A 24,145-nucleotide genomic window follows, 5' to 3' on the forward strand; every position below is an offset into this window, starting at 1 on the left:
ATATAGGGGAACGGGCCGGGTCAGCTGATTGAGGGATTGGGTTGGAGAGTGAGTTGTTGGGCTGGTGATTAAAAGAGGAGAAATGGACTGCTGATGTTGGGCCTGGGGCGGATGGGTTATTTTTGGGGTCTAGGTATTGGGTTTTAATTGGAAAGGGTAGATTATGCTATTTGGGCTATTTATTAAATAAGAAAAATTTAGACAATGTCATTTAAAATTTAACCTAATTAAAACTCAATCAACCAATTGCATTGCAATTGTGGCCGGATTGATTTCAATTAAGGTCCAAAGTTAGTAAATTGACGAAATTCGATGCGAATTATTACCTTGTTTAATCTCGATCTTCTCGATCCAATAAAAATTCAACAAATATTTTTGAATAAATTATTTCTTGATGATAGATTATATTTAAATCAAGATTTTAATTCTTTAACTTTATCTCAAGGCAAACTTTGATCAAAATCCAATACTTTATGAAAAATAGATATTTAAGTAACAGAATTATATGATTTTGTATAATTGAATACAATAATATAAAATCGTCACTTAAAATGCCAAACTTAACCAAATAAATACTATAAAAATTTCCTTTATTCGACAAAATAAATGTTGTAATCTTATTAAAAATCGAAGAAACTCAGAATTAAAATTAGTTATGGAGGGCAAAAATTAGGTGTCAACAATGATTATCCCATAGTTAGGCATTATCCTTTAGACCCTAATATCCTGATTCATTTCTTTATGGTTGCTTTATTATGGTAATTATCTCATGTTTAGGCATATGGATTAGATATCCTTATTACTTTAGCACTAGTCCTACTATGATTAGGAGGCCTGGAGATGCTAGTGTGATTACTTAGGTTGTACCTTTGAGTTAACCTTGTTTATATATATGCATATCTATCTATGTATAGATATGGTATCACCACATATCACTTTCTTCTTTCATTGACTCATGTTGTATATCTATTCTTTGGCCTTGTATACTATTATACATGTCCTTTTTTCTCTCTTTATACGTATATTGGCCAGTGGTATACGGTATAGCGTTAAGGTCCTTGAGTATGCTGAAAATAGAAAAGCTTATCCTTATGGTTTCATTAGCTTTACTATGTTAGTTTCTTGGGTATGAATAGAGTAGTTATTTTTATTGTATCCTTGAGTAGTTGTTTTTATTTTATCCTTCGCTTTATTATGTAGATTGCTGGATATTTGGGTGTCATTTACATTCCTGCTTGCATGTTGTATATATTTGCATTATCTTTAAAGTTTAGTCGGTAGTTTCCTACCGAGTCTCATGTGTTTGGTACTCATACTACACTCCTACAGCCTTCAAATTATAGTAGGGGTCCTTACCATTGTTATGTGTGTCATGCAGAGCAGCTATGGTTCGGAGACATAGGTAAGCTCCTAGTATTTCGAGCATTGCTATTCTCCCTCCTATATATTAGACTAAACTCTAAGTTGTATTCAAAGATGGGGTATATTAGTATATTCATTTGGTACATCATTTTGTGATCTTATTACATCAGAAGCTCTTGCACTGATTCCACCAAGTTTTAGGACTATTTTTGCATTTCAGTCTTCCACTATATTTGTTCCACATTCTTCCTTCATTTCTCTTGGTAGTCTGTTACTAGTAGTTTCGGACTACGGGTTAGCATACCTACTGGTGGGTTATAGTAGATGTCATCATGACCTGAGAAATTGAGTCGTGGCAGTTCGTCCTAACTTTCTTACCTTAATTGAGCTTTCCTTTAGGTACCATAATTGGATTTTCCTTTAGTAAAAGGAAAATATATTCTCCATATGTGGATAATCCTAGTTCTTGTAAGAAAAGGTTTATACTCTATAAATAGAGGCTTATTTATTTTAGTGTTGATAAAATCCACAATATAGTCATAATATCTTTGAGAGTATTGTTTGGGGGGAGAGGGAATTTGTGAGATACAAGTGTTGCAGTGTCACTTGTGTAGACTTTTTTTATTCTAAGTAAATTTTATGAGGCTGTCTCTCTCTATATTTTGTACTCTATATTATATAGTGGATTGTTCATAGTCCTTATGTGGATGTAGGTCGATTGACCGAACTATGTTAAATATTGAGTCTCTTTTGCTGTATTTCTTACATGTCTTCTTATGTGGTGTCTTCTAAGATTTTCTTTGTTAGCTTTTGCATGACACCTGATTAATCAAAAAAATTTTGAGAACTATGTTTTGTGTATTTTTTATAAACAAAAGATGAGGCATTTCTGATATTTGTTAAATGGAAGACGATGGTTGAGAGGTGGACTGAAAGAAAAGCACATTCTAACAGACGACTCAGAGTTCAATGATTTATGCAGCAAAGAGGGCATAGTGAGACACCATACTTGTGTTGGAACACCACAAGAAAATGGTGTTTTAGAACGTATGAACAGTATGCTTTATAATAAGGAACAAAGTATGCTTTCATATTCATGTGTAAGCAAGGATTTTTGGGCTAAAACAATCAACACAACTTGTTATTTGGTCAATATATCTTCCTCAAGCTATTGAATTCAAAACTCTTTGTGAGGTTTGGTCTGGTTCGCCTGCTAATTATTCAAATTTGAAGATATTTGGTTATCCTACTTATGCTCATGCGAGGGTGGAAAACTTGAGTTGAGGGCAAAGAAGTGTATATTTCTAGGGTATGCAACAGGAGTGAAAGGTCACGGGTTGTGGTGTACAGATTAAAAGACTCCAAGATTAATTATTAGTGGGGATGTGACATTCAATGAATCTTCCTTATTGGACAATCAAAAGGAGAAGACGATAAAAGAAACAGATCGTGGTGTCAGTGACCACATAAAGCTAAAAACTGAATCTCCACTAGCTTAGCCCAATAGTTCAGAAGTGGATAAAGTGCAAAACACAAATCAAGAAGATAATATTAATGCGCTTGTACAACAACAATTATATAGCATTTCAATAGGCAGAGAAAAGAGAGTGATCAATTAACCAAAGAGATTTGTGAATGTAGTTAATGAAAATCTTCTTGGATATGTAAATTGTGTGAAATTTAATTTATCAGTTGCAGAGACCATTGATGTTCTTGATCCTAATAGCTCTAAAGAAACTATTTCTAGTTCGAGAAGAGATCAATGGGTTGGTGCAATGAGTGAAGATATTGAGTCACTTCATAAAAATCGAACATGGAAATCTGGTTCATTGCCAAGGGACAAAAGGTAGTAGGCTGAAAGAGGGTGTTGATGTGAAAAAAGTATCTCCATATGATAATTTTATAGATATGATGACCAAGACAGTCCCGACCAATAAGTTAAGGCATTGTCTAGACTTGATATGTATATGTAGTGCTTAGTGAACTTTTCACAGGCTGGAATCAAGGAAGGGAGACATTTTCCTATTGATGAAGGAAATTCAATTCAAGGAGAAGGTTTGTTAATACCGAACCTCATTAAATCCTTGTGTTGTTTTCTTTTCTATTTTCTTTGTTTATTGTTGTGTGCTAGTTAACCTATGATATTTTTGCAACAATTTTCAATCTAAAGATTTCTTGTTAACATTGATCGGTCTGTAGATGATACCTCCTCCACCACTCTTTATAAAATTTATTAATCGATACTTGAAAAATCTATAATGGACTTAAGAGTAATTGATCAAATTTGTGAATGTTCCTATGAATAAATAGTTATGATACTAGAACTCAAGTATGTTATCACATTTTGAAATTGATTTATTCTGGAGCAGTAAATGCTTGTTACAGTATGGTATCGAGAAAAATCAATCTAATCATTAATAAAGCTGAAGTCAATGGAGGTACTACTGTAATGACTTCTTAATCTTTTTGTAACGAACCTCATAGTCGTTTTGTGAACTCTCTCATTAGCTCACTCCATAGTTGTATGTGTAATTTATAACTTACAGAGATGGATAGTATCGATTCACGAGATATTCAAACTTCGCTCGTTATCAACGTACACCATATACTAATTTAGGCTCCATACCCCACCCATAATTTCTAACACAAAATTACTCCATATATGCAAAACACCACAACAAATCATGGGATCCCAACATAATCTCATAACTCATGTAATGCAAAATAATACGTCACGGCACAAATCAATTATTAATCATCAAGTATAACAAAATTTTGGTCGATTCTCTCACTTTATCTAGCAAAAGAATTAGAGTAGAGCACTTACGTTGCAATTATTTGAAGAAGATGAAGATCAATTTCCTCTTTGCTCAAGAAATAAGAGAAAAATTTAGAAGAGAATCTTTGAGGGAAGGGGATTTAGGGAGGCGGCTAGGGTTTCTAAGGAAAGGGGAATGTGAGAGCCTAAAGGGGTATTTATAGATATCAGGTGGCTGGGACAACCATCGCGTTGTGTTGGTAAATGCATTAGGTACAAACGCAACACATTGCTATCACGTTGGTCCTCTAAACTTGATGTTTAAAAATTTTGCTAAGTGTCTTTTTTGGACAAGCGACGCGACGCGATGGTAAACGTGTTGACTGTCAACGCGACGCATCGCTATTGCATCAAGTCACTGGAATATTGCCCCCAAAAAAAATTTTTGTGTTGGGTACGGGCACAGTGATGCAACGTGTTGGGTAACACGTTGGGCTACTGGAAATTGCTAATTTTTTTAAGGCAAAATTTTCGTCATTTGGGGGAATATTTCATTCCCCCTTTACCTTTTTCACCTTGTAGCAATTAAGTCACTTCTTCCAGGGCTCTCAACTAAAATCGTCCACTACTAATTTTCTCATTCCTGCATGTTAACAAAAACAACAAACTACGTAAGAAAAAATGGGTTGCCTCCTACTCAGCGCCTTATTTTTTGTTGTGGCACGACTCATCTTTTTGTATTTTTACTTTAATTCTTTTATTTTCTAACAACTAAAAATTAAACTACACTATTACATTACATTACATTCATGGGTTGCCTCCCATGTAGCGCCTTAGTTTACGTCATGGCATGAATCAACTTAATCTCACTCATCCGCAAAGGTGATGAACACACTGTGTTTATCTTTATGGCTCACCCAATAATGCTTTATACGTTGTCCATTCACCAAGAAATTCTCAGCCTTTTCCTTATTCCACAGCTCTACCGCACCATGAGATGTCATACGCACTACCTCAAAAGGGCCAGACCACTTAGATCGCAACTTACTCGAAAATACTTTCAACCTCAAATTAAAGAGCAAAACAAGTTGTATTGGTTCAAAAACTCTGTCAAGTATATGCTTGTCATTCCATTTTTTGGTCTTCTCTTTATACAGTTTGGCATTCTCGTAAGCGTGGAGACAAAACTGATCATGTTCAAAAAGCTGCAACAATCTCTTCTGTCCCGCGGCCTTCATATCAAGATTTAACTTTTTCACGGCCCAATAAGCTTGATGTTGTAGCTCTACAGGCAAATGACAAACTTTCCTATAAACCAAGCAATATTGGGAGGTACCTATGGGCTTCTTATAAGTTGTCGTATAAGCCCATAGTGCATCATAAAGCTTTTCAGTCCAATCTTTTTACTGACCATTGATAGTCTTCTACGAAACCTGCTTTATCTCCCAGTTGGATACCTCTACTTGACCTCTTATTTTTGGATTGTATGCAGTGGTCACCTTGTGCCTAACACCAAATTTAGCTAGAAGATTTTTAAACCAAGTGTTAATAAAATGCGTACCTCCATCACTGATTATAGCTCTGGGAGTGCCAAACTGAGAGAATATGTGCTTCTTCACAAATTTCAATACAACTCTTGTATCATTAGTGGGAAAAGTTGCAACTTTCACCCACTTGGATACATAATTGACTGCCACCAGAATATACAAGTTGTCATTGAATGGTGGGAATGGTCCCATAAAATCTATTCCCCAAACATCAAATACCTCAACTTCACGAATGTTATTTAGGGGCATCTCACGACGCCTTGAAATTGTACCTAACCTCTATCACTAATCACAACCCTTCACGAAAGCCACTACATCTATGAATAATATTGGCCAAAAGAAATTGGATTGTAACATTTTTCTCTCTGTTATTTTTCCCCCATGATGGCCACCATAAGGAAATGAATGGAACTTCTGTAGCACTTGTGTAAATTCAACTTCTGGAACACATATGCGTACAATTCCATCAGGACCTTGCTTGAAAAGATACAGCTCATCCCATATGTAAGCATGAGAATCATGTAGCAATTTTTTTCTCTGTTGAATTGTGAATTCTAGAAGGTATACCCCACACACTAATAAGTTTATGATGTCTGCATACCACGAAACTTCACTTACCTCTATAGACAATATTTTTTCATCTGAAAACTCTTCCTGAATGCAAAAAGTGTCATCAACAATGTGGTTATGATTCTCTAGCCTTGACAAATGGTTTGCAACCTGATTCCCCACTTCTTTTTTATCACGCACTTCTAAGTCAAATTCTTGAAGCAATAAAATTCACCTGATCAACAGTGTTTTTGCATATTTTTTGTTGAACAAGTACTTAATAGCAGTATGGTCTGTGTGAACAATAACCTTGGTGCCTACCAAGTATGATCTTAATTTGTCGACTGCATAAACCAGTGCTAACATCTCCTTTTTTGTGACTGTGTAATTTATTTAGGCATCATTCAAGACTTTACTTGCATAATAAATAGAATGAAATACCTTGTCTTTTATCTACCCCAAAATTGCTCCAACAGCCATGTTGTTTGCATCACACACTAGTTCAAACGGCAGCTCCCAATCTGGAGAAATCAAGATGGGTGCTTCTGTTTGTTTCTTCTTCATCTTCTCAAAAGCTTCTTAACAATTAGGCCCAAAATCAAAATTGGTTTTTGTTTCTAATAATTTACACATAGGGCTTGCAATCTTAGAAAAATCCTGAATAAACCGCCTGTAGAAGCCTACATGACCTAAGAAACTTCGTACTCTATTCACTGTTACCGGATGTGGCAGTTTTTCAATAACTTCAATGTTGGCTCTATCTACCTCAAGTCCTCTACATGACACCTTATGGCCAAGGACTATTCCTTCCTTGACCAAAAAGTGGCACTTCTCCCAATTCAGCACTTCACAATGAGCTAGGACTCGATCTAGATTCTGCAAGCATATACCAAAAGAAGTACTGTAAATAGAGAAGTCATCCATGAATACCTTGATAAATTCTTCAACCATGTCGTATAAATTTGTCATTATGCATCTCTAAAATATTGCAGGTGCATTGCAGATGCCAAAAGGCATGCTTCTGAATGCATATGTATCATATAAGTAAGTAAAAGTAGTCTTTTCTTGATCCTCTAGCGCAATTGTGATCTAATTATATCCCAAGTATCCATCAATAAAATAGTAGTACTCTTGCCCTACCAGTCTATCTAATATTTGATCAATGAACGGTATAGGATAGTGATCCTCTCTTGTGGCTTCATTTAGCATTCGGTAGTTAATATAAATCCTCCATCCAATCACCATGCGAGTGGGAATCAGATCATTAGCCTCTTTGGTAACCACAATCATCTCACCTTTCTTTGGGACACAGTGTACTAGGCTTACCCACTTATTGTCAAAAGTTGGGTAAACAATCCACTATCAAGCCACCTGATGACTTCTTTGCATACCACTTCCTTCATCACCGAATTTAATCTTTGTTGTTGAACCCTTGGTTTGTGACCTTCCATGTATATGTTATGCATGCAAAATGTTGGATTTATCTTGATAATATTAGACATCTATCACCTAATCACTTTTTTTCTTTTTTTCAAAACTGCCATAATTTTCCTTACCTGTACATTAAATAAGCCTGCAAATAAAATAACAGATAAGGTATCATTGTCATCAAGGTAAATATATTTAAAGTGAGAAGGAAGAACCTTAAGCTCCAATTTTGGAGCTTCATCAATTGAAGTTTTGGGTGATGGGCCAATTGGCCTGTTCAATGGCTTAAAAGCCAACTTTCTAGTTTCAATAACTGCTAAATTCATAACTTGAACCAATGCAAGTGCCTCCATATCTCCATAAAGATCATGACCTACCAAAGTTATCTCTAATGGATCATCAAATAACAACAACCTAAGATCAGCCTCTTGGTTTATAACAGATATAGCAAACAACTTCTTATATATAGCAGGCAATTTCAGCACCTTGTATACATCAAAAACCTCCACTTTATCATGCGCTCTCATCGTCATCTTTTCTGTAGCTACATCAATAAGAGACTGCCTTGTTACTAGGAATGGTCGCCCCACAATAAATAGAACAACTGGATCAACTTTAAAATCAAGAATCACAAAGTCTACTGGAAAGATCAATGATCCCACATGCACTAAGACATCTTCAATAATTCCATTCATCCTAGCAAGGGACCTGTCAGCCAATTGAAAAATAATGGTCGTGGGTTTGGGACTCCCAAGACCCATCTTTTGGAACCAAGATATAGGCATGAGATTTATGCTAGCCCCCAAGTCATATAATCTACATGCACTAATGGCCTACCCAATAGTGATCTGCAAAGTAAAACTACCTGGATCCTTCAGCTTTGTGGGCAGTTTATTTTGTATCTTGGATGTGCACTCCCCAGTAAGTGCAACTGTAGTATACTCTATCAACCGGTTCTTGTTTTCTACTATGTCCTTCAGGTATTTTGCATATTTTGGAAAACTCTGTAGAATATCAACAAGCAAAAGATTTACATGAACCTACTTTAGAAGATCCAAGAACTTCTCGTAACAGGCCTCTTCTTGTTGCTTCTTTTGCCTTTAAGGGAAGGGTAAGGGTAGAGTCTTATTCCCCACATAAGTTACATCACTTACAGCTTTTTCTTTGACCTCTTTTTTCTCATTGTCTTTAAGATCATCATCAGTAGTTGTGGGACTAACCTGCTCAGGTACCGCCTCCTTTAACTGCAACCCACTCCTTGTTGTAACTGCATTTACCTGTTTTGGATTCGCCTCTGTATCACTAGGTAAGACTTTTTAAGGTTTTGTGTTTTTTGCTCCCACAATATGACCAAGTTACAACTCCAAATTCCTAGTGATCAACTATTGACACTTCAAATCTGTTGCAAACTATGCTTGATTCACCAAAAACTGCTTCATCATCTCTTCGATATTACTTGTTTGAGTGGTAGCTTGATTATTCTGAACCTGCTGTTGATTCTGCAGCATTGGCCCCTTATACTGATTATTATTTTGAGCCTGATTTCCACCGCATGATAAATTGGGATGATTCCTACAGTTGGGATTATGTGTTACCAAAGTTCTGTTATCTCGAGCGATTTATATTTCCCATATCATTAATAGAATTTGGATTAACCACACAAGCAACTGCCGCCTGTTCACTGCTTCCACAAATCTCACACCATGAATTTACCTGTTGGACTGCATTAGTTGTAGCTGCTGCTTGCAGAACCCCCAACTTCATGATGTTCAACTAAGTAAGCATCTGATTTTTCATTGCTGCAAGCTGAGCTAATAGAGCAGTGAACTGATCTACCTCTAATACACCTACAACCTTCTTAGGAGCACTCCTCGAGTCAGCATGCCATTCAGGGTTCCCTTGTAAAATCTGATTCAGCAGTGCGTACAGTTCATCATAAGTCTTTTTAAGTGCATGCCCACCTATTTTTGAATCTAAAAAAATCTTAGTATTGGCTCTAGCCCCTCAATAAAAGTATGAACAAAAACATCATTAGACTAATGATGGTGAGGGTAATTTCTGAGCATACTCTTAAATCTCCCAAACTTGGTAGAGATTCTCTCCTTGTTTTTGTGTGAAAATTAGAATTTTGCTTCTCAATTGTGCAGTCTTCCCTGATAGAAAGAATAAAATAAGGAACTTTTGAGATAGATCTTCCTGACAAGTAATGGAGAGTGATGGTTCAGTATGTAACCACCTCTTCGCTTCCCTAAGTAAATAAAAGGGAAAGAGAGTCAGTATGACATAATCAGTATTTACCCCTGCAAGAATGTAAGTATCATTTATTTCCAGGAAGGTCTGAATATGTTGTTGTGGGTCTTCATATGAAAATCTGGCAAATTGCCAGCCAAATTCAGCAACTGCACCATATTATGCTTTGATCCAAATTGACCACCTAGCTCGGGCTTTCGAATACTATTAGTCGCATGGTTTGTGAGTGGGATTTCCACCTCACGAGAGGTCTAGCAATTGGTTGAGCAGGAGCAGTTGGGATAACCGAACCTGGGACATGTCCAATATTTGGATCAACAGGATCATTTGGATCAACAACATTTGGATTTCTTCTTTTAGACATTTGAACCTGTTGAAGGGGATACTGAGCTCTTCACCTCTGTTAAAATACCAATTTTATTTCTGAAAAAAGCTCTACCAACTCTCTATCTCTCGCCAGTCCTGTATTCGGTTAAACCTGTAAAATTCAGTTGCTAAGATCAAGTCGTTAACACTTAAACTTATTATCAAAAACCAAAAATTTAGCAAATTAGTAATTATACTAGTCCCCGGCAACGACGCTAAAAACTTGTTGCATTCAAATACACATGCAAGTCTACATGATTGTACAAGTAATATAGTGACTTATATAGTCATATATCATTCCCACGAGGACTAAGCAACTAGAAAATTAACCAACTTTAGTTTTAGACAAATAGATATTAAGTGTTGTAAAGTATCAAGATGATTTTGAAATTGTGAACAAAAATGTAAATAAATAAGAAATAGCAATTTGTGATAATAGAAAAGCAAGCAACGATTGTAAACAGTAATGATGAGAATTCCAGGGTTGAGGCACATCTAACTATTATACAATTATCTCTTCTTATTACTTTCCAATTAGTTTTCAGGTTATTGATTCGTAAGGTTTATGGTATGACCTTGGTCTCTCGACCTTAAATCTTCTATCTATATGAATATTGCAACTACAGCTACCAACAGAGATGCAACAATTCGTCTAGATGCATACAACTATCTTCTTGCAATTGAACCAAACAAGGCTCCTAGGTATATCCCTATCCTAGATGCTAATTCAAACCCCTTATTTTATAAAAGGGTAAGAACTTTGCTCCTTAATTTCTTCATTTTATCCCATGATTCTCCTCCTAGATTCACATAGAAATATAGATTTATTATAATGGTGTCCACTCATCAAAATAGTAAGCTCAAAAATTAAGAATAACCCATACGATAATCCAACAAGAATTATGATAAAGAAGATCAAGGAGTAATCATGTTCTTAACCTCAACCCCAGAACAAGGGTGTTTAGCCACTCATGTTTGAATTCAACGTCAAAAATAAGTAATAAAACATACCCAAAATTAATCTTGGAGTAAAAAAGTTCAAAAGAAATTCTAAGAATCCTAAGAGAGAGATTTTTGTGTTTTTCTATCGCTGCTATGCTTTTCCAAAAGTGTCTGAAATTGTGTTCACGTGTCCTTTTATACTGGAACAAAATTAGCTTGCACAAGAATAATCGATATGCCGCGTTGCTTATCGCATCGATGAGGCCGATGTGTCGCGTCGTGCATCGCATCACTCAAGCCATCGCATCGCGTTATTATCGCATCGACACACTAAAATTCTACTTCTGAAATTTGGCTAAGGCACAGTCTTTTTCTTCTACACTTGCTCTAGCTCTTCTCTGAATGCTTTTTTAACCCACTAAAAATGTCTTTCCTCATCAAGATAACCAATTTCACAGCATCAATCATCATTTTCTTCATATCATGCCCCCAATTCAGTCCAAATCCATTATAAATTCCCTGTGCATTACTAATCACGTTGTTTGGATACAGAACATAATTAGGACTCAAAAGTAATAAGAATAGCATGTTTTAGCTTTTGAAACAAGTCCAAATATAGATATCGGTGATTGGACATATAAATATGCCCAAGATCACTATTATAGCTCCTCTAATAGAAGAGGTGTCAGGTTGGGTATTTTTTTAGATAGGTAGTAGGTCCGGTGATGACTAGAAATGAGTATGATCTATTTTACAAGTTTATCAAAATGAAGCCTCCTAATTTTCATGGAACCGAGTATGCAGATGCCTTTGAGTTCATTATTGATTGCCATGAGAAACTTCATAAGATGGGAGTGGTTGAAAGGTATAGTGTGGAATTGGTCACTTTTCAGTTTCATAGAGATACCAAGATGTGGTGGAGAGCTTATGCAGATTATAGGGCTACGGGTTTGCCTCCATTGACTTGGACTCATTTTTATTCAATTTTTTCTAGAGAATTATGTGCCTCGTATATTGAGGAATAGAAAGAGGAATGAGTTCACTAATCTTGAGCAAGGAAGTATCTCAGTTGCAGCCTATGAGGCTAAATTTTATTCATTGTCTCAATATTTATCTCAGCAACTGAAAATTAAAGAGGAGAGGATTAATCTCTTTGTGAAGGGTTTGAATACATGTCTCCAAATTTTTGCTCTTCAGATGATATTTTCAAGTAAGTCTTTCTAGGAGATGTTTGATTTTGTTAAGAATGTGAAAGGTGTAAGGCAAGAAGGTTATGCCAAGACGGTAGAAAACAAGGACCACGAAGGGGGCAATTTCAATGGTTCTAATTATAGAGGCAGAGTTCACAAGGATACTTTGCTTGACCCATTCAGTCAGCGATGCAGGTGTTCGTTGGGGGTCCATCAGGGGCTAGTTAGATTCCTTCAGACTTTGTTGGTTACCTCACTTCGAATTTTTTAGCTTAATGATCCACCTTGGATCATATATGTTATGATTATAATGGAGTTGATCACATCAAGAGGTATTGTCCTAATTTAAGGCATTATGGTCGATATAGCCAACAACATGCTCCTCGAGCTTTAGTTCGAGTAGGTAGGAAAGGTGGTGGTAATAAAGGCTATCTACAAGGTGGGCGTTGTGGTCACCAGATAGGTAGGGGTGGTAATTAACCTTATTTAGGGGGTTCTCATCTCGGCATAGGTGATGCTCAAATTGGTGTTCGGGTCTATTTTTATGCTTTGCTAGGCAAGCTTGACCCAAAGGCATTAGACATTGTTATTATAGGTAACATTCTTGTTCGTGGCTAAATAATCATTGTATTATTTGATCCTGGTTCTACTTAATCATATGTATCTATCAATTTTGTTGTGGAGTTGGACATAGTATGTGATCTAATTGACTTTCCTATTCACGTATCTACCCCCGTTGGTAATTTTATTAGTGTTGATAGGGTTTACTGCTCTTGCTCTGTGGGGTATCAAACTTGGGCAGATTCGGTGATTCTAGATGTGGTAGATTTTGACATAATTTTGGGGATGAGTTGGTTGTCTTTGTATCATGCTCTATTAGACTGCCATGCTATGACAGTGACTATGACTACGTCAGTGATAGATAGACTTGAGAGGGAAGGTGATTATCCTGCTCCAATGAAAGTTATTTCGTTTATCCATGCAAAGAGCTTAATTGGAAGAGGTTGTTTGACCTTCCTAACACTTTTTTGAGACACTACTGCAGAGGTCACATCTATTGAGTCAGTTCCTGTGGTTTGTGAGTTCCAAGAGGTATTTTCAGCAAATTTGTTTAGCATGCTACCAGACTATGACATTGATTTTGTATTGATTAGAGTCAGGAACTCATCCTATTTCTATTCCATCCTATAGGATGGCTTCAGTTGACTTAAGGAAGCTAAATACTTAATTGAAGGATTTATTGAGTAAGGGAGTTATTCATCCGAGTGCCACTCCGTGGGGTGCTCCTGTCTTGTTTGTGAAAAGAAAGTGATAGTATTTGTCTGTGTATAGACTACAGGTAGTTAGACAAGGTTACAATCCATAACAAGTATTCTTTACCCCATATCAATGATTTATTTGACCAGAGGGAGCATTTATTTTTTCCAAGATTGTTTTGAGGTCTAGATATCATCAACTTAAGATTCGAGCTGGCGATTTCCCTAAGATCGTATTCCAAACCTGGTATAGGCATTATGAGTTTCTTGTGATGTCTTTTGGGCTGACTAATGTTTCGACTGCCTTTATGAGTTTGATGAATGAGAGATTTAAGCCTTATTTGAATTCTTTCATAATTGTTTTTATTGATGATATTCTGGTTTATTCTAAGAGTAAAGAGGAACATGAGAATCACTTAAGGATTGTTTTGGATTTGTTAAAAGAGAAAGGTTTTACATGAAATTTTCTAAGTGTAAATTTTGGTTGGCTTTTGTATCCTTTTTGGGGCATGTGGTTTCAGAGAAAGTGGAGATGGTAGACCCACAGAAGATTGAAGAAATTAAGAATTAGGCTTGACCTACTTCATCGACAGAGATTCATAGCTTTGTAGGACTAGCCAGTTATTATCGCAGATTCGTGAAAAAGTTTACTTTTATTGCTACTCATATGACACGGTTGACTCAGAAGGATATACCTTTTATTTGGTCTGATAAGTGTGATGAGAGCTTTCAAAAGCTCAAGACCTTATTGACCTCTACTCATATTATTGCCTTGCATGTAGAGGGTAAGGATTTATTATTTGTTGTGATGACTTACACTTTGGTTTAGGTGTTATTTTGATGCAGGAAAGAAATGTAATTGCTTATGCTTCAAGGCAAATAAAACCTAATGAGAGGAATTATCTAACTCATGATTTGGAGTTGGTTGTTGTGATTTTTGCTCTTAAGATATAGAGGCGTTACTTGTGTGGGGTTTGTTGTAAATTGTTCACTGATCACTGTAATTTATAACATGTGTTTACGTAGAGGGATTTAAATTTGAGATAACTTAGATGGGTGGAGTTACTTAAAGATTATGATATCACTATTCTATACCATTTGAAATCAAATGACTAATGTGGTAGTTGATGCATTGAGCAGAAAGTCACCAAGTATGGGTAGCTTGGCTTATTTGAATGCTACCAGGCATCCGTTGGCTAAAGAGATTCAGACTCTAGCTAACAAGTTCATACAACTTGAGGTGACTAAAAGAAACAAATTCCTATCCAGTATAAAGGCAAGGTCCATATTTCTTTATTAAATCAAGGCTAAATAATTCAAGGATGCTAAGTTGAGCAAAATTCGTGATATGGTTTTGCAAGGTGAGATCAAGGAGGCCATTCTTGGTGGTGAGGGTGTATTGCGGATTAAGGGGTGGATTTTATGCCCCGTATTGATGAGTTAATTCCTACTATTTTAGATGAGGTTCATTGTTCAAAGTATTCTATACATCTTAGAGCAACAAAGATTTATCGTGATTGGAGGTAGTATTACTGGTGAAGTTAAATGAAATTTGATATAGTTAATTTTGTAATAAATGCCAGAGTTACCAACAGATGAAGTACGAGTATCAAAAGTCTGGTGGTACTCTTTAGAGAATGCCCATTCCTAAATGAAAATGGAAAACGATAGTTATGGATTTCATAGTTGGACTGCCAAAGACTTTAGGGAAGTACGATTCTATATGGGTTATTGTGAATAGGTTGACTAAGTCTGTACAATTCATTCTAGTGACTTACAATGAAGCAAAGTTAACTAAGATTTATCTTAATGAGATTATTCGATTGCATGGGGTTTTGATTTCATTATCTCGGATTGGGGTATTCAATTTACCTCTAACTTTTGGGAGAAGTTGTATGAGGAGTTGGGTACTACGTTGGACCTTAATATAGCTTTTCACACTCAGACCGATGGACAGTCTGAGCGAACGATTCAGGTGCTGGAGAATATGCTTCTGCATGTGAGATGAATTTTGAAGGTCATTGCGATCAGTTCCTACTTTTTACTAAGTTTGCATATAATAAAAGCTACCCTTCGAGTATCGATGTGGCGTCACTTGAGGTTTTGAACGGGAGGAGGTGTAGATCACCCATTAGGTGGTTTGATTCCTTTGAGGTGAGACCATGAGGTACTAATATATTGAGAGATTCATTGGAGAAGTTTAGATTCATTCAAGATAAAATCATCCAAGAGAAAATTATAACGGCTCAAAGCAGACAAAAGGAGTATGTGGATCGAAAAGTGAAAGATATGCACTTCGTGGAGGGTGAGCAAGTGTTGCTCAAAGTTTCACCCATGAAGGATGTCATGCATTTTAGGAAGTGAGGTAATATTAGTCCTAGATATATTGGACCGTTTGAGATTCTTCAGCGTGTGGGGTCGGTGGCCTAGAGATTGACGTTGCCTCCGATTTGTCAGAAGTTCATCAGGTATTTCACATATCTATGTTGAAGAAGTTTAATGGTGATAGTAACTACATAATTCATTAGGATTCAGTCGTGTTACATGAAAACCTCTCTTGTGATAAGGAACCTGTTGTTATTCTTGATAGAGACCTCAGTAAGTTGAGGACTAATGAGATTGCGTCTGTGAAGGTCCAGTGGCAGAATCATCCCATTGAGGAGGCTACATGGGAGGTTGAAGCAGAAATGCATAGAAAGTATTCGCATCATTTCGTTGATTCCGATAATTTCTTATTTTCCCTTTTTATTTCTTGTTTGTCCGTTCGGGGTTGAACGGTTGTTTTATTGAGTTTTAAGAAAATTAAGTTCGGTCACGGTCAAACTTTGTCAAGACAACCTCAAATTGATATTTTTAATATTTTCAATAGATTAGGAACATATTTTTCAATTAATTTATATATTTGATTTATTTCTATGGAATTTGAATAAATTTTGAGAATTTACTAAAAATTTGGGATATTTTTAGATAATTAGTATAATTGATAATTTAATGGGTTAAACTCACGACTTATTACTTATGTGGCCAATATAAGAATGAATTTAAAGGGAAGGGTTTTTCTTATATAATAATAACAATAGCATCATGAGATATTTAGGGCAATGAGGGGGGCGCATGAAAATTGCAGTTTTCACCACAAACAGTTTGCAGGAGGAACATCGATAGCTTCAGGTGTGAGAATTAACTCCCAAGTGTCCTATGTACTGCTACATCTAATTAATGATGTTAGGTCATGAATTGAATTTTCAAGATAGTCATATGGTGGAAAATTGATAGGATTAGTGATTATCTAGTAGATAAATCACGTCACATGTGATGGTGTGGAGGTGAAATATATTAATTATGGGTTGAATTTGTAATGATTATAACAAAAGTTGGACTAATTTTATGTACAGTGCACATGAGGTGACTAATGTTAGGAATTGGGTTAGAATTGATCAGTTATTTTGTAATGATTATTCTAGTCATTGAAAGTATGGTAGAATGATGTTAATGTAATGATTTGTCAATAACTGGTTAATATTGAAATTCGCATAGATATGGATGACTACTGTTGCGTTCTTGAATTAAGGTTCCTTATTCATCCTTGGTTTAACCTTTTGCAGATGTCTCTTACAAATGTAGGTTCTAGGTCTAGAATTTTTAGATTAAGAATTCTTATTTTAGGGTGGAATAATGATTCAATGTAGTTGAAATTTAATGTATTAGGTCATATTTTTATGGAAATTATATATTTGAATAGATTTTGATCATTTAGAGGCTTTACAGAAGGACAAGGTTCTTATAAATTAGATTACATTCAGATTCTTCGTTCTAGGTAGGTTATGGTTTAATTAGAGTTTAGACTCGATTTAATTATGTGTATGCTCTTAAATTGGATGCTTGTTCATTGATCTTTAAACATACCTGAATTTAATGATATTTGAATTGTTGATACTTGTATGAATAATTATTGAAAAATTGACTTGATTGAGTTGTCTTATGATTATAAATGCATTGTGAATTTTGTATGTCGTGTTGTATCTATCCTGAGCGATAATGTGAATCAGATGAAATGTATACAATATACTTACGGAGGACCGGGCACCACACCGATACCACGCTTGTACGGTACATGGATTTAGTGATGTCCCCTGCAGGTCATGAATAATTGGACAGAAATAAGTCCCTTAGCATGTGTGTACAGATTAGTGTTGATTATGAGAGGTTCTGTGGTTTAATAAGCTGATAATGAGTTAATGGTGTTCTATTGCGAGGTTGAGAAGGACATAGTTGTTACTTATGGTATTATTGTTGCTTTCGGGGTTGATGGTATGATTGATACTCTTGATAGTTATGTGGTTTGTTTGTAAGCATTGTTTGACCCGTTTAAGGTAATTGTTGATGTCTTGATGTCTGTCTACTTGTTTGATTTATGTTGTATACATGCTATTAAATTGAGTTGGTCCATGATATCTACCACTACATAATTACTTGTATTAATACTACTATGTACTTTTCTTTTGTTGAGTATAGAAAGTATTTCAGAGGCTCAGACACGACCTCATCTCTAGTGTTTGATAGTTCATCTCGATCGAAGGGTGAATACTCCTTCTCTAGGTTGTCATGAATCATCATATTAGTTCTTGTCCTTCTTTTGGGCAATGAGACACTTTTTATCTTTCTTTATTTTGACTATTTCTTTTAGACATGATTTTCATTTTAAAAGTTCTTGTATGATAACTTTCGAGTCTTGAAGATTCTAATAGGTAATTTGTTTAATTTTCGCATTAATAATGATTAGTTTTGAATTATTATCATTAAGTTATTTTTGTAATGATAATCTCATTTTAATATTGACTAAGTGGTTAGGTAATGATTCGATTTAGATGATTCTCCCAGAAAAGGATTAATGGAGGTGTCACTCATGGTCATTTAAATTGTGATACTTTTCTACTAGGTAATTAGTATCTGCATGAATATAATCAATTCAGTCATTGTGGTGAGACTCTAGAAAAATCAGGTCTGGCTTAAGTGTTGTGACTAGTTAATAAATTTTTTAACCTCTTTTTTTTCTTGCTATAAAGTGGGTCATCCTCTCTGTCTTTGATCAAACACGTTTTCTCACTAGTTGAACATTTAGGGTGTGTTTGGTAGGAAGGAAAATGTTTTCCTGAAAAATAAGTTGATTTTCAACTTATTTTCTCATATTTGGTTGGTGAGTAGAAAATATTTTTTAAAAAATATTTTATGGTGTTTGTTTTGTGAGTAGAAAATATTTTTTTAGTGTTTAATTGGTGAATGAAAAAAATGATTTTTGAAAAATACTACTAAACTGTTAACATATCGCTGCCTCTAGCAACTGAACAATTTGTAGAAACTAATTTGAGCATAATAAACAATATCAATATCCAGTATCAAAACATTACAAGTCACAAAAATTTAAACAACTATTAATTCTAAAATTCAAGCTTCGTAATCAGTATTCCCTCAAATCCACAAAAGAGAGAACTTTGGTAGCAATACACAATACATTATCAAAAAAAAAAATGCGACCAGAATAACTGCTTCCAAATCCTATGAAGCTAAGTTCTTCCAACCCATATGTGTCACTATTGTTGTTGCTTGAATCATTCCAACCACACCTTACGAAGATTTTGATTTTTCACCATGAATGCCTTAGCTGAAGTGTCGATTTACACCAAATAATCAAAAGCATCACCGAGGAACTCTTCCTTGTAGCCTTCCATTGCCATAACTTCTTTGTACAACTGTCAAATCTAGACGACTATCAACCATCTTACCAATTGTTGTTGTCACTTCTCCAAATTTTATTGATATATCACCTACGAAATCTTGCACATCAAAAGAACGTTTTCTTTTGCGACTTGCTTTGACTTGAGAAGTTTCAATCACTTGTGCATCCTTTTCCATTGATGGTCCTTCAATGTCATTATCTTTCTCAGAAAAAACAATCAAAATCTATATCTTTAAATGACTTAGCACAATCTCCCCTAACTCGATCATTCCCACACACAAGAAATATTTCATCAAACATATCAATTTTTTTGTTGGTGAACTTATCATGATTGGGAAAAAGATTAAAAAAATATATATATATATCAAGCATTAAAGATTGATTCCATATTTCAAACTCGGGGATTTTTTTTTTCTTATGTACTGCAGTTAGAGCTATTGTGTTAGGGGAACTGGAGCACTCAGGGGAGTGTCGGGATTTTAGCTATTGTAGACGTTTTAAGGTAGACGAGATTAGACAGGCAGTCCGCAGGATGCGAAGGGGTAGGGCGACGGGGCCGGATGAGATACCGGTGGAGTTTTGGAAGTTCGTTGGAGAGGCTGGTGTAAGGTGGTTGACTGCATTGTTCAATGAAATTTTCAGGACGGCAAAGATGCCCGAGGCGTGGAGGTGGAGTACCATGATCCCCCTCTATAAGAATAAGGTGGACATTCAGTGTTGCAATAACTATAGGGGGATTAAGTTACTGAGTCACTCTATGAAGATATGGGAGAGAGTGGTCGAGGTGAGGCTGAGACGGATAGTGTCTATTTCGGAAAACCAGTTCGGATTTATGCCCGGCCGCTCGACGACGGAGGCAATCCACCTGGTACGGAGGTTGGTGGAGCAGTATAGGGAGAGGAAGAAGGATCTGCACATGGTGTTCATCGACCTGGAAAAGGCGTACGACAAAGTCCCCAGGGAAGTGCTTTGGAGATGCTTGGAGGTGAGTGGAGTACCGCAGGCATATATCAGAGTAATTAAGGATATGTATGAGGGAGCGAAAACCCAGGTGAGGACGGCGGGAGGAGACTCAGAGCATTTCACTGTCCTGACAGGATTGCATCAGGGATCTACTCTTAGTCCCTTTTTGTTCGCGTTAGTAATGGATGTGTTGACGCGGCGTATCCAAGGGGAGGTGCCGTGGTGTATGCTTTTTGCAGACGATGTAGTCCTGATAGATGAGACTCGAGGGGGTGTGAATGACAAATTAGAGTTGTGGAGGCAAACTCTGGAGTCTAAAGGGTTCAGGGTGAGCAGAACCAAGACAGAGTATGTGGAATGTAAGTTTAATGACGTGAGGCGGGAGAATGAGGTAGGAGTGACGCTAGAAGCACAGGAGGTAGGGAAGAGGGAGAAGTTCAAGTATCTCGGGTCCGTGATCCAGAGTAACGGTGAGATTGACGAGGATGTATCGCACCGTATTGGGGCGGGATGGATGAAGTGGAAACTCGCATCGGGGGTGCTGTGTGATAAGAAGGTGCCGCCCAAGCTTAAAGGCAAATTCTATAGGGTGGTAGTCCGTCCGGCCTTGCTGTATGGAGCGGAGTGTTGGCCAATTAAGAACTCCCACATCCAAAAAATGAAGGTGGCAGAAATGCGGATGTTGCGCTGGATGTGTGGACTGACCCGAGGGGATAGAGTTCGGAATGAGACTATCCGGGAGAAGGTTGGTGTGACTTCAGTGGAGTGTAAGATGCGGGAAGCACGATTGAGATGGTTCGGACACGTGAAGAAGAGGGGCATGGATGCCCCGGTCCGTAGGTGTGAGAGGCTAGCGTTGGATGGTTTTAGACGGGGGAGGGGTAGACCGAAGAAGTACTGGGGTGAGGTGATTAGGCGGGACATGGAACAGTTACAGCTCACCGAGGACATGACCCTAGATAGGAAGGTCTGGAAGATGCGAATTACGGCAGAAGATTAGGGCCAGTTCGGGTCGCTAGTGTAGGGAATTAATTGGTGGGGGTGTATTCCTGTTATGATTCCGTATTCAGTGTTTCGTGTTCCGTGTTCCATGTTTATTACGAATCTGTGTGCTTTCCTCTGCTTTATATTCCCGCATTCCTGCTTTACTCTGTTTTATATTCCTTATGGGTGCCGTATCTATGTTATGTCATCTGCTTCTGTGCTGTACTATGTGTTTGTGTGATATCTCGTGACTTGAGCCGGGGGTCTTTCGGAAACAGCCTTTCTACTTCATCAGAGGTAGAGGTATGGACTGCGTACATCTTACCCCCCCAGACCCCACTAAGTGGGAATACACTGGGTTTGTTGTTGTTGTTGTTGTTGTATGTACTGCAGTTAGATTCTTTTCTTGCATATTTTTCTCAATTCCTCAAAGTTGGTGGTTCATATATAAGGTGAAATTCAATATTGAACTCTGCATCACCCAAGTGCAACATCTTTAAAGCAGAGCAAGTTCGCGGAAAAGAGCTCTGAAAAGTTTACATGCTAAACACAAGAAATTGAAAGGAGATCCACACAACAAAAAGGAATGGAGACATAAAGGTGGAATTGATAGAATTAGTTGGGGCAGGAAGGTGAATAAAGGTAAATAGGTCCCATGCAAATACAAAAGAAATCGGCATTCAGAATCATCATTATATATGAAGGAAAATGCAACAAAGGATTATTGTATACTAATTTTTATTGGTGTTGCAGATTTCCTTTCAAATATTTGCAAAGAATAATTGGAAATTTTAAGCCAGTAGATCAGAATATGAATATATATCTTACGTCTTGCTCAATCGTCTCTTGAAAATAGTACCATTACCATCTAAAATTCATATACATCACATCTTTACTCTGTTTGCCTTTATTCAAAAATACTAAAAGCCTTTGGTTTCCAGCTGCAGCAGCTCCTCTTAGAGCAAAAAAAGCACTTATACTTGCCACACACTAGCAGTGAAAACTGCTTTAAAAACTAATAGAAACTAAAAGAATTGATTCCATATTTCAAACTTGGGATCTTTAAGTCACGTAAATCTAATCCAAAATATGGTAAAACAGCTACGCTCACATGCCCTGCACCAACGAGATTTGTATAGAAAATTGGGCGTCGTTCACAGAATCATATATTTTTTGGGTAAGGTTTCTACTTTTTGGCATGCTTGTATACGGTAATCTTTTGCTCATTGTAAACAATTTAGTGGCAGACGAATTGACATGACATATTCAAGGGGTGTCGTGATGCATGTTAATCGCAATGGCATAGTATTGACTGACGAGACGCACAGCGAAGTTAATGATAGGTTGAAAATTTGGAGAGAGGCTCTAGAGTTGGAAGGTTTCGAGTAAAGCAGGACTAAACAAAGCACATAGACTGCAAGTACAAAATATAACGCATGAGACTCATGTGATGCATGAGGCGAAGGAGGAAGCGAAGATTGATGCACTAATAAGAAATCAGGTAATGAAACTTATTCACACAACAGTTTTTATCTGCAAGTTGAGATTTAACCCGAAATGTTCTCAAATAAGCAGGGGAGCCTCTCCTTTCCCTAATAATAGAGCATTCAAACTTCGAATTCATCAAAGCTCTGCAGCAACCAACCAAAACATAATCTTCTCCTAATAAAATAACAGAAATCAACTGATCGATGCAACTAAACAAAGATGATAAACTGCATGTCGCTGCATACAATTCGATTGTGACTTTTTACTGAAAAATCCATCATCCAACAAATAATAGATATCCACATTTACAATCATTTATGATGCTTCATCATCATCATCATCATCATCATCAACAACAACATACCGATTGTAATCCCACACCTGGAGCCTCAGGGGTGAAGTGTACACGGATCTTACACCTAGCTCGCAGTCATAAAGATTGTTCTCGATGATGCTTCATTATCGGAAAGCAAATTATCCAACAACATTCACAAGTAATCAATGGAGCCAAAGTTGTATTTTTTACCCAAAAAGGGGAAGGGAACCAAAGTCTAAAACCCCATTGATTTCAAAACGCTTCCTCTCTATAAACTATCACCAAGTACCCATTAATCCAAATAAGCAAAAGAGAAAAAGTTGAAGAAATTTTTGACCAACCACCATAAAAGAAATTAGTTATGGAATATGCCTTTGAAATTCTTGCAGTGAGGAAAAGAGAGAGAGGAGAAAGCCCTATAATTATAATTAAAGACGACGGTGAAATCTGCTTGCGGGTAATGCGACTTCAATTTTGTTGGGGAAGGTTGGGGATATGAATGTATAAGCGTGTTTCAAATTTTTTATCTATAAAATGACTTCCCTTATATTATTAGAGAAATCAATTTCTCTCAAATAAGGGAAACTAAATCACTTTAAAAAATATTTTCTTAATAATTTTTTAGGCAAAATGCTCTATGTTACCCTGTACTATATCAGTTTTATAATTTGGACATTTCTACTTATATTTTTGTCATTTGAACCCTTGAACCCATCAAAAAGCAATATTACGCACCCTTTGACCGTTGACCTTGCCAATTTGGCAAGGTCATGGTGACTAGGACAAAAAAGTGTAACCACTCGCCTAGCGTGCGAGTGGAGGTCAATTTTTGACTAATTTTACATTAAAATAATTAAAAAATAAAAATAATATTAAAATTTAAAAATGATAAATTAAAAAGGATCTTTTTTTTCCCTCCATATTTTTAAATTTAAAAATATTTTTAAAAATTTAAAAATAATTTAAAAATATTTTTAAAATTTAAAAAGAAAATTAAAAATATTTTTAA

The 24,145-nt window shown here is 36.4% G+C and overlaps 1 non-coding gene across 1 annotated transcript; it reads left to right on the top strand.

Moving 5' to 3' along the window:
* Positions 1-9,681: 9,681 nt before the first annotated feature.
* LOC124886249 lies at positions 9,682-9,786 on the top strand. The gene has a single exon (XR_007043335.1). It is a non-coding gene; the product is annotated as a small nucleolar RNA R71 (small nucleolar RNA).
* The last annotated feature ends 14,359 nt before the right edge of the window (positions 9,787-24,145 follow it).

Source organism: Capsicum annuum, chromosome 7, assembly GCF_002878395.1.
Source record: "Capsicum annuum cultivar UCD-10X-F1 chromosome 7, UCD10Xv1.1, whole genome shotgun sequence".
NCBI classification, from domain to species: domain Eukaryota; kingdom Viridiplantae; phylum Streptophyta; class Magnoliopsida; order Solanales; family Solanaceae; genus Capsicum; species Capsicum annuum.